Genomic DNA, 11,759 nt, shown 5'->3' on the forward strand with positions numbered 1-11,759 from the left:
TCGCACCACATATATATTTGTATAGTACGAATACGATAGCAGATTAGGTAGGTAATTATATTTGCATCATCCACGAATTTGATGAATCCAGAAAAATATACTCGTATTATTATGATTATTTTTTATATTATATATATATGTAGATAGAAATAGAATATCTATAATTCTTGCAAATGATCATTTAATCCATGAGCTGGATTCTCAAATGGTGTATATATATATATAGTTTATACAACAAATTTGTTGCACTCATTCCCCGAAACGAATGCAATCCCCAGTAGGGCGTTAGGGATTTAATAATGACAATATTCGATTTCCATGTTTATCTGACTTTATCACTTCTTAAATAGATGTGAATATTTTTTTAAACATATTGTAATTATTTGATAAAAACATAACATATATATACATATATAATGTAGAAATTAATATAAATAATCAAACATACAAAGTAATTAATTAGTCAGAATGATCGTCTATTGTCTCCACTAAATGGTTTTTTGATTAAAAGTAGTTAACTATATTATATTAGCAGAAGATTGTGTGAATATTGTGTGAATATTTTCTGTTATTTGTTTAGATTTTATCTTTGTATATTTCAATCTATACTAGGATCTTATATTGTGCTTATCTAGAATATTAGGCTAATCTTCAATTATATATATATATATATATATATATATATATATATATATATATATATATATATATCTTGTGATTAATAAGATTCATTCACTTTCAAACTCTTATATGGTATCAAAGCTTCTTGGCTTACTCCCCTAAACCCTACTTCTCCCTACTACACGCCGCCGCCCACCTCCACTATGTCTTTCTCGGCAGTTACTACCTCTGCCCCATCCTCTCTCACCGCCATCAATGTGACTGCTCAAGCCCCCTTAAAACTCACTGCTATCAACTATCCTGCCTGGAAGCTTCAGTTCCAGTCTCTTCTTATTGGATATGATCTATTGGGCTATGTCGATGGCTCAAAGCCTTGCCCTCCACCCACCATTACCACCAACGTTGTCACTTCTCCCAACTCGGAATATCTACTCTGGGTTCGCCAGGATCAGTTGCTCCTCAATGCGATTATTGGTGCTCTCTCTCCCACCATAATCCCATTTATTGTTGCTTCACGGACTTCCCTTGATGCTTGGTCCACTCTCTCCAAGACTTATGCCTCTCCTAGCCGGGGTCGCATCCTCCAACTTAAAGCTCAAATTTCGAATCCTGTCAAAGGCTCGAAGTCCGTCACTGATTTTATGCAAAGCATCAAAGTCACTGTTGATGCTCTTGCTCTCATGGGTGTGTCTGTTGACTCCGAAGACCTCACTATCAAGGTTCTTCATGGCTTTGATGACAATTACAAGGAATTATCTCATGTCATATAGGCTCGAGATACCGCCATCTCCTTCGATGAACTTTATGAGAATGCTGCAGCGCCTCCTCCCTCCTCCATGCCAGTCACTGCCTTCCCTGCATCTCGCTCCAACCGCCCCACTTACACCACCACCTCATCGGGCTCCTCTCGTCATGGTCATGGGCAGTGGGGTCGGGATGCCCGTGCCTCTCCCTCGGCTCCTCCTCGACAGCCCGCTGCCTCCTTCACACCGCGGCCTTACCTTGGTCGATGTCAACTTTGTGGTGTCACTGGTCACTCTGCCAAACGTTGTCCTTCCTTTCACTACGCTCCGGTGCCGTCCTCTCCATCTCGGCAGACATACCCTCCACCTCAAGATCACACGGCTGTTGCCCCTACGTCTACACCATCCCCCTCTGATTGGCTCTTGGATACTGGTGCCTCTCATCATGTCTATACGGATCTCACCAATCTGTCTCATCACACTCCCTATGATGGTTCGGACTCCATTGTTGTAGGCAATGGCACTGGTTTGCCCATTACACACACTGGCACTCTCATCTTGCCCTCGTCACCCCAGTCCTTAAAACTACCAAATACTTTATGTGTTCCATCTATGTGCAAGAATTTAATCTATGTCTCTCAATTATGTCGTACTAACCATGTTTCTGTTATTTTTTCCTCTTCGTCTTTTCAGGTGAAGGATCTGCTAACGGAGGCCAGTCTCCACACGGGGTCTTGTAAGGATGGACTTTATACCTGGCCACATACACCAATTCCATCTTCATTACCCTCGGCCTTCCTTGCTACCGCTTCCTCTCTGGCACTATGTGTGAGGACCCGGATTCTAATCTTTCAAATATAAATAAATCATGTAATTCAAAAGAAATAAAAATAATCAATAAGACATTTAGCGACGCACATCTTACATTCGGCGACGCAAAACCACGTCGCGAAAAGTAGGTTTTTTTTTATAATCGGGGTGACGCGCGGGCGCGCCAAACGAGGCACGGGCCTGCATGACGCCCTGTCCGGGCCTCCGAGACAATGCAAGACGCACGGGCGCGCCTTCCGGGCTGCGCGGGCGCGCATGGCCTGCTGTTTCTGCACCAAAAATGACTCCAAAAGTGTAATGTCATACCCATAAGGACTCTAACATGATCCAACTAATATTTTTCCAACAACGAGGTATTCAAATACATAAAAATGTAGAACAAGCGTCGATTCTAAGTTCTACAATTCAAAATGGAATACACGGAAGTTCGAATACAAGGCATGACTTCTAAAACCAAGTCCTCACTCTATCATTTCCCACTCGATCTAGTCATGCAGCTCTTGACTCGATCCTGCCCCACCTGCCGTCAAGTACACATACAAACAAAATGACAGCCGGATAATCCGGTGAAAATATAATTCCCAGTAAAAGAGACAAATAAAGCAATTTCAAATAATATAACCAATCACGTTATATAAAACAACGAGTCAATCAATTTCAAAAAGGCATATCAGCACTCAACTCGAAATGCATTAAAATGCAATGCATGACTTCAAAACTCGGGATTATCTAATCGGATAATCAAAATCAATCGGTACTCGGTTGGGATCCCGGGGTCAAGTTTTCACGAACAACTCACCGACACACCCATTCGGGGTGGATGTCGTTCAACTCAAACCCCTAGACTTTAGAGCAACTATAAGAAGTATTCTGGCAATTGGAAAAACTCGAAATCCAAAGCCACTTCAATATAGCTCCCTAAATCGTCTAAGTTCAAAACGAATCGAATCTTCGGCTCAAGATGTATGCAAGTGAAAATAAACTCATTCAAGTTAAAAACAAATAATTCAAATAGCATACAAGTATGTGACTGCTAAAATAATTCTCCTCTCAAAATAATTCTGAAAGCGCGGTTCAAATCAAACTCTGTTTCTTGAACCGTTTCTTCAAATCTGAATCGGTTCAACTGCAAAAACTCATCTTATTCGGTTCCATTAAGGAGCTGTTTCTATGTTCGGTCAACTCTGAATCGGTCGTCTCAACAAAATTAGCGACTCATCGATTTCTGTCTCGACATCAAAGAAAATCTGTGAACCGACAACAAAAGACGAGAAGCACGTCAGGAATACCTGCTGAATACTGAAGATCAAGGTAGTGGAAAAACAAGGAGAACTGAAGGAGTAAAAGTCGGTAGGCGAGATCGCCTATCTCCTCTAGAATCTCAAAGGAACTCGTGAGTTCATCGAGACAGTTCTCTCTCTTATCATAACTGTCAAAACCTCGAACAGAGGAAATTTTCTGAATTACTCGGCCTCCATGAACCTAAGTACAGAGATCTGCGTCGGAATCCGAGTACTTCGTTCATCCTTCTCCTCAAGTCGTCTTCATTCTAGACAGGAAATCTCCATCCATCTATCGAACCTCGAATCAAATTTGATCCCAATTCATGGAACTCAGAAAATCATCCCAATTCAATTGGGATTCTCTTTTCTTCTCGTACAACTCATTTACAAAAATTGATATCAAGATACTCGTCTGATAGCTGTTGTACAGAAACTTCGCAAAAGATGAGAAATTCATCCAGCTAGTGCCAAAATCAAGCACTACAGCTCAGCATATACTCTTAAAGTCTATATCGCTTATTCTTGGTTGTCCATCGTTATGAGGATAATAAACTGAACCCAATTATAATCCAATAACAAAAGTCTCTTAAAGACTGAGTTCAAGGGAAGAGTTAATTCAAAATCTCATTCTGAAAGGACAGACTTTGACAAGTCAACTATCTAAAAATCCTCTTGACAACAATCCCAATCATAATGTCGTGTCTGAAATCCATTCTGTACAAAAACAGAAGAAGACTACAACAATATCTTGATTCTAATCAGATAGCATCTCCAAATCAGACAGTTCTATACCTCCGTGACCACATGCCGAACACTCCCAATTCTATTCTGCACGGATAAACTGCGACAGAGCAAAACAATCTGAAATTCTTTCTGGCCAACTTATCGACATCGAGTCGAGTCTGGAATTCATTCTGTATGGAGTACAGAAGCAGATTTCTGCAATCGATCTATTAAAGCTCGGGTGGCTTCAAATTTCCAGACTGATTGATAGCTTCAGAAAGGTATTCGTCGAAAAGTAATCTTCCTTTCATTCTGACAATTAACTGTACCACAGACAGTCGGTTCCTTCTCTCTATCAGCTATCAAAAGTGGACAGACTAGCAATTACGAAATCATACTTCGAACCTCATTCTTCATTTGTTCCTATAAAGGTCGATTCCTCAATCCTCTGAATATCTTTCGGTCGTCTGAAAGAATAATGAATAACTGCAAAGTGCCAATTTCAAGATACTCTGTCTCAATCAAAATCTCTGGCACAACAAAACAATTACTCACAACTGAGGTATCGTCACTGTCCTGAAACTCAGACTGTGCCCAGTTCTGACTCTTCTTCATTAAATTCTCCAATTCGAATCTGTTTTCTGCGCTATCTCAATCTTCTAAATCAATTCTGGCTCAGTTCGGATAAAATAATTCTGATAGACTTCATATCTGTTCCAGACTCTAAATCAGAAGTGCAACACTCATCGGTCGGCGAAGTCAAGGATAGTAGATAAAATAAGAACAGATCCATCGGCTCAAAGAGAATAATGGTAGTAGATAAAATAATAATAGATCATTTTGTTCAAACCTCAGTGGCTGCACTGTTCTACTTCAGATCATACTGGAATTCACCATCGGATTCTTCATTATATCAATTCTTTTCCTCAATCTCAAAATCAGTTCGGTTGTGAAACTCAGACTTTGACTTCTCAGTTCAGAAAAGACTTCAAAAATTTCACTGGAGATAGTGATGCCCGATCTTACAAGCAATAAGATTACTGCCAATTCAATATCATGAATCGGATGTTGAGTCTCGTACTGCTTCAGCTGCTACTATGACTGAGCTATCACAGACTCCCTCTGAATAAGAATACCTCCAGAATCTGGATAAAAAGATGCAATGCACTGAAGATTCAAGATTATCAGTACAGAGGAAAATAAGAAATACTGGATCTTGGGTCGATCTCTTATTCATGTCAAACAAACTGATCTCATAAGGTTCGGTTCAGGTACAAGTGCATTCTCTGGAGTTAGATGAGAAATTGGCTCCACGACGATAAGAATCTCTCGAAAATCTGCTATAGAACTCAAAATCTTTAATTCTCAGGTACAGATGTCGGTTTGGCTTCAATCAAAACAGCTTCGGTCTTGAAATGATCACAGAAATTCCAGCTCTAGAATTAAAATGATCGAGGAAAGGACATCTCGATACAATCAAAATTCAGACTTCAATAGCATGAGATGCAACGTCTAGGCACTCAATTCTGTAAAACCATTCTCCCATGTTCTGTATGATCAGTACTATTATTCGAAAAGAACCGAAAAGATCGATAAGAATTTCTACTTCCATCTAAACACTTCTGATAGATTCAGTCCGAATGATCTACAATACTGTAGACAAGTTTCACTTCAAACGGTACGACTATACTCCAAAGCAGTCATACATCGATCCAAGTCCAGTCTTCAATACTTCTTTCTATCAAACTCTCGACTGAGGGTATCTGATCTAAAGTCATTGCTGAATCTAACCTCATGACTCAGAGGTAATCCAGAAATATCATCTGGATGATAACAGCAACTCTCTAACAACTAGTTTATCAACCACTTCAGGCTAGATTCTAGGACATCAGCTGTGAACAAGACAATACCTCCGCGAAACTCTAAAATCAGATGGTCATTCGGCAGATCACTAACAAAGAATCCTGGAATCGAGAATCCTTACCTGAGGATTTTTGTTCGTCTATTGACTCGGATCTGAATCTGTCAACTCCCTGAAACAATCCTCAGTAGTTCTGAACGGGATAAAACAGCTAATAGACAATCAAATCAAAATCTGATAACTGAATTACGATACTGTACAGTCACAATCAAATCAAAATCTCAATCAAATCAGAATCTGAAGTACTATACTGTTTGGTTCCATCTCATCTCGTCAATTCAAAGAATTACGACTACTGATAATCAAATTCAATAAATTGAGATGAATCAATAAATATCAATAAGAAGAAAGATAAGGTGTGTAACCGATCATATCATAATAAGAAAAGAAACCATACTCTACTGTTTCCTGCGGTCATCATCGGAGAAATCTGAGTCTGATCCTCGATAAGAGTACAACTAGAATCTGTTGCCTCGAAGATTGATTCATCATATGATTAAATTCTCATAGATTCTGCTATTGCGGACGAAATGAACAACTGAAATGGCTAGTACCTTTGTCGGAGTTGAAGATACAAGGAAATTCCCTTCGGAGATCTTTCGATAATATCGAGATGACGAACTCTGGCAGAGTGTACGGGCTGATGACAGACCTCGATTCCCTAATGCTCTCTTCTTCAAATTCTACCAACTTTTATCAATGCTCTCCGGTCATCTGTGTAGTTCAGAGAATCACCCAACTGATCGATCTCTTCTATTCGACTTCTGCATCCAACAGCATTCCCGATACTCTTCACAATCGGTAATTTAAACGACTAAAACCTCCTCGGTCGTACTCCCATCGGTGTCAAAGTGACATCTATCAGTGAAGTAGCGATACGGTCTAGGTGAAGGAGTTACTGCTGGTTGACGTCTGCTAAAATTCTTCAGGAGACAATTCTGATGTTCGGTATGAAAAGGATACCAAATCTCCATATCAAAATTCGGTGTTCCACATCTCTGTTCGAAAAGTTCGTTCAACTAAAAATTACTGAATTTCGGATCTCAATCGGATTCTAATTCATATCGCAAACAATCTCTGATCTGCTAGCTCAAGCAGATGGTGGAACTCGGATCCGAAATAAAAATACAGTTCATATTTCTTGTAATTCATGCTTTAAATTTTAAATCACATAATCATGTAATTTCAAGTAATTTACAAATAATAAAGCATGCTTTCAATCAAATCAAGTAATCGTGATCCGAAAATTAAATCACAACTCATGTAATTCAATTAATTCAAGAGTCAATAAATCATGCTCGCAAGTATTTAAATACTCATTTAAATAAATCAATCACATGCGAGAATTCAATTCATGCGGACTCGATCTACCCCTCTAGTTCAATTCCAAGAATCTTATCGCTCTGATACCACTTAATGTGAGGACCCGGATTCTAATATTTCAAACATAAATAAATCATGTAATTCAAAAGAAATAAAAATAATCAATAAGACATTTAGCGACGCACATCTTACATTCGGCGACGCAAAACCACATCGCGAAAAGTAGGTTTTTTTTTTTTTTTTTTATTTGGGGTGACGCGCGGGCGCTTCAAACGAGGCGCGGGCGCGCATGAAGCCCTGTTCGGGCCTCCGAGACAGTGCAAGATGCGCGGGCGCGCCTTCCGGGCTGCGCGGGCGCGCATGGCCTGCTGTTTTTGCACCAAAAATGACTCCAAAAGTGTAATGTCATACCCATAGGGACTCTAACATGATCCAAATAATATTTTTCCAACAACGAGGTATTCAAATACATAAAAATGTAGAACAAGCGTCGATTCTAAGTTCTACAATTCAAAATGGAATACACGGGAGTTCGAATACAAGGTATGACTTCTAAAACCAAGTCCTCACTCTATCATTTCCCACTCGATCTAGTCATGCAGCTCTTGACTCGATCCTGCCCCACCTGCCGTCAATTACACATACAAACAAAACGACAGCCGGATAATCCGGTAAGAATATAATTCCCAGTAAAAGAGACAAATAAAGAAATTTCAAATAATATAACCAATCATGTTATATAAAACAACGAGTCAATCAATTTCAAAAAGGCATATCAGCAACCAACTCGAAATGCATTAAAATGCAATGCATGACTTCAAAACTCGGGATTATCTAATCGGATAATCAAAATCAATCGGTACTCGATTGGGATCCCGGGGTCAAGTTTTCACGAACAACTCACCGACACACCCATTCGGGGTGGATGTCGTTCAACTCAAACCCCTAGATTTTAGAGCAACTATAAGAAGTATTCTGGCAATTGGAAAAACTCGAAATCCAAAGCCACTTCAATATAGCTCCCTAAATCGTCTAAGTTCAAAACGAATCGAATCTTCGGCTCAAGATGTATGCAATTGAAAATAAACTCATTCAAGTTAAAAACAAATAATTTAAATAGCATACAAGTATGTGATTTCTTTTGGGCACTCGAATTAATTCAAATTCGAGTTAATCATCCCATTTATTCAATCGTCGTCTTTTTACCTTTTCAAGTTCGTCGAGGATTCAAATCTGAAAATAACAACGAACTAAATCAATATCGAATCGAATCAAAACAAGTCATACAAGAAGTTCAATACTATACAATTCTTCAATTCTCGAATCGATTCAACTTCCAAGTTCGATCCAAACCCAAATCTTTCAACTCAAATCTGAAAATGTGAAATACGGATTCGATATAAATCTTCCAACTCAAACAAACCCGAAAATCAAACCGAATAATATAACTGATAGTTCAAAACTCGATTTCGGCGGCATAACGGCTATAAACGGTCGAACCAAAAATCATCAACATCATCAAACCATCCTATACCATCCATCTCAACTTCTCAACCAACAATATAATCAAAATCCAATCAAAGTCCAACAACCCATTTTTGAATTTAAGCCTAAAAATTCATATAAAATCCAAACTTCGTTCTTTTTCCAAACCGACTTCGAATACACAGACTATGCTAGCTCAAGAACAACATACTCAAAAATCATCAAATTCTGACAACCCAACAAAAATCAAAGTTCATAGATCGTAGCAAAACTTACGTCAAAACGAAGCCCTCGTTGCGGTGATCGTGAATCTCAACTCGAAAATAAAATCTAACTGTCGGATCATGCGAATCAGACGGAAGAAAAGCTTGAAGAAGCATCTCCCATGGCTTCTTGCTTCAGTACGTACGAATGGAAGGAAAGAGGAGGGAGAGGAATGGGTGAAGTGATGGTGAAGGGATGGGGAGGAGCAACTTGCATGAGATAATAATAATAAAGTCCAACTTTTGAATTTCGGTCCCTGAAACTCTCAATTTAATTCGATTCAATCTCGGCTCAATTAATTCCCATCAATTCAATTCTAATAATTAACAAATTCCATTAATCCCAAAATAATTAATTTCAGGGCCTTACAATTCTCCCCCTCTAAAATCGATTTCGTCTTCGAAATCAAAGCAATTCAATCTCAAAAACAAGATAAAGTTCAAAGACTGCTAAAATAATTCTCCTCTCAAAATAATTCTGAAAGCGCGGTTCAAATCAAACTCCGTTTCTTGAACCGTTTCTTCAAATCTGAATTGGTTCAACTGCAAAAACTCATCTTATTCGGTTCCATTAAGGAGCTGTTTCTATGTTCGGTCAACTCTGAATCGGTCGTCTCAACAAAATTAGCGACTCATCGATTTCTGTCTCGACATCAAAGAAAATCTGTGAACCGACAACAAAAGACGAGAAGCACGTCAGGAATACCTGCTGAATACTGAAGATCAAGGTAATGGAAAAACAAGGAGAACTGAAGGAGTAAAAGTCGGTAGGCGAGATCGCCTATCTCCTCTAGAATCTCAAAGGAACTCGTGAGTTCATCGAGACAGTTTTCTCTCTTATCATAACTGTCACAACCTCGAACAGAGGAAATTTTCCAAATTACTCGGCCTCCCTGAACCTAAGTACAGAGATCTGCGTCGAAATCCGAGTACTTCGTTCATCCTTCTCCTCAAGTCGTCTTCATTCTAGACAGGAAATCTCCATCCATCTATCGAACCTCGAATCAAATCTGATCCCAAGTCAGGGAACTCAGAAAATCATCCCAATTCAATTGGGATTCTCATTTCTTCTCGTACAACTCATTTACAAAAATTGATATCAAGATACTCGTCTGATAGCTGTTGTACAGAAACTTCGCAAAAGATGAGAAATTCATCCAGCTAGTGCCAAAATCAAGCACTACAGCTCAGCATATACTCTTAAAGTCTATATCGCTTATTCTTGGTTGTCCGTCGTTCTGAGGATAATAAACTGAACCCAATTATAATCCAATAACAAAAGTCTCTTAAAGACTGAGTTCAAGGGAAGAGTTAATTCAAAATCTCATTCTGAAAGGACAGACTTTGACAAGTCAACTATCTGAAAATCCTCTTGACAACAATCCCAATCATAATGTCGTGTCTGAAATCCATTCTGTACGAAAACAAAAGCAGACTACAGCAATATCTCGATTTTAATCAGATAGCATCTCCAAATCAGACAGTTCTATACCTCCATGACCACATGCCGAACACTTCCAATTCTATTCTGCACGGATAAACTGCGACAAAGCAAAACAATCTGAAATTATTTTTGGCCAACTTATCGACATCGGGTCGAGTTTGGAATTCATTCTGTATGGAGTACAGAAGCATATTTCTGCAATCGATCTATTAAAGCTCGGGTGGCTTCAAATTTCCAGACTGATCGATAGCTTCAGAAAGGTATTCGTCGAAAAGTAATCTTCCTTTCATTATGACAATTAACTGTACCACAGACAGTCGGTTCCTTCTCTCTATCAGCTATCAAAAGTGGACAGACTAGCAATTACGAAATCATACTTCGAATCTCATTCTTCATTTGTTCCTATAAAGGTCGATTCCTCAATCCTCTGAATATCTTTCGGTCGTCTGAAAGAATAATGAATAACTGCAAAGTGCCAATTTCAAGATACTCTGTCTCAATCAAAATCTCTGGCACAACAAAACAATTACTCACAACTGAGGTATTGTCACTGTCCTGAAACTCAGACTGTGCCCAGTTCTGACTCTTCTTCATTAAATTCTCAAATTCGAATCTGTTTTCTGCGCTATCTCCATCTTCTAAATCAATTCTGGCTCAGTTCGGATAAAATAATTCCGATAGACTTCATATCTGTTCCAGACTCTAAATCGGAAGTGCAACACTCATCGGTCGGCGAAGTCAAGGATAGTAGATAAAATAAGAACAGATCCATCGGCTCAAAGAGAATAATGGTAGTAGATAAAATAATAATAGATCATTTTGTTCAAACCTCAGTGGCTGCACTGTTCTACTTCAGATCATATTGGAATTCACCATCGGATTCTTCATTATATCAATTCTTTTCCTCAATCTCAAAATCAGTTCGGTTGTGAAAATCAGACTTTGACTTCTCAGTTCAGAAAAGACTTCGAAAATTTCACTGGAGATAGTGATGCCCGATCTTACAAGCAATAAGATTACTGCCAATTCAATATCATGAATCGGATGTTGAGTCTCGTACTGCTTCAGCTGCTACTATGACTGAGCTATCACAGACTCCTTCTGAATAAGAATATCTCCAGA

This window comes from Henckelia pumila, chromosome 4 (assembly GCF_033568475.1).
Source record: "Henckelia pumila isolate YLH828 chromosome 4, ASM3356847v2, whole genome shotgun sequence".
Lineage (NCBI taxonomy): Eukaryota > Viridiplantae > Streptophyta > Magnoliopsida > Lamiales > Gesneriaceae > Henckelia > Henckelia pumila.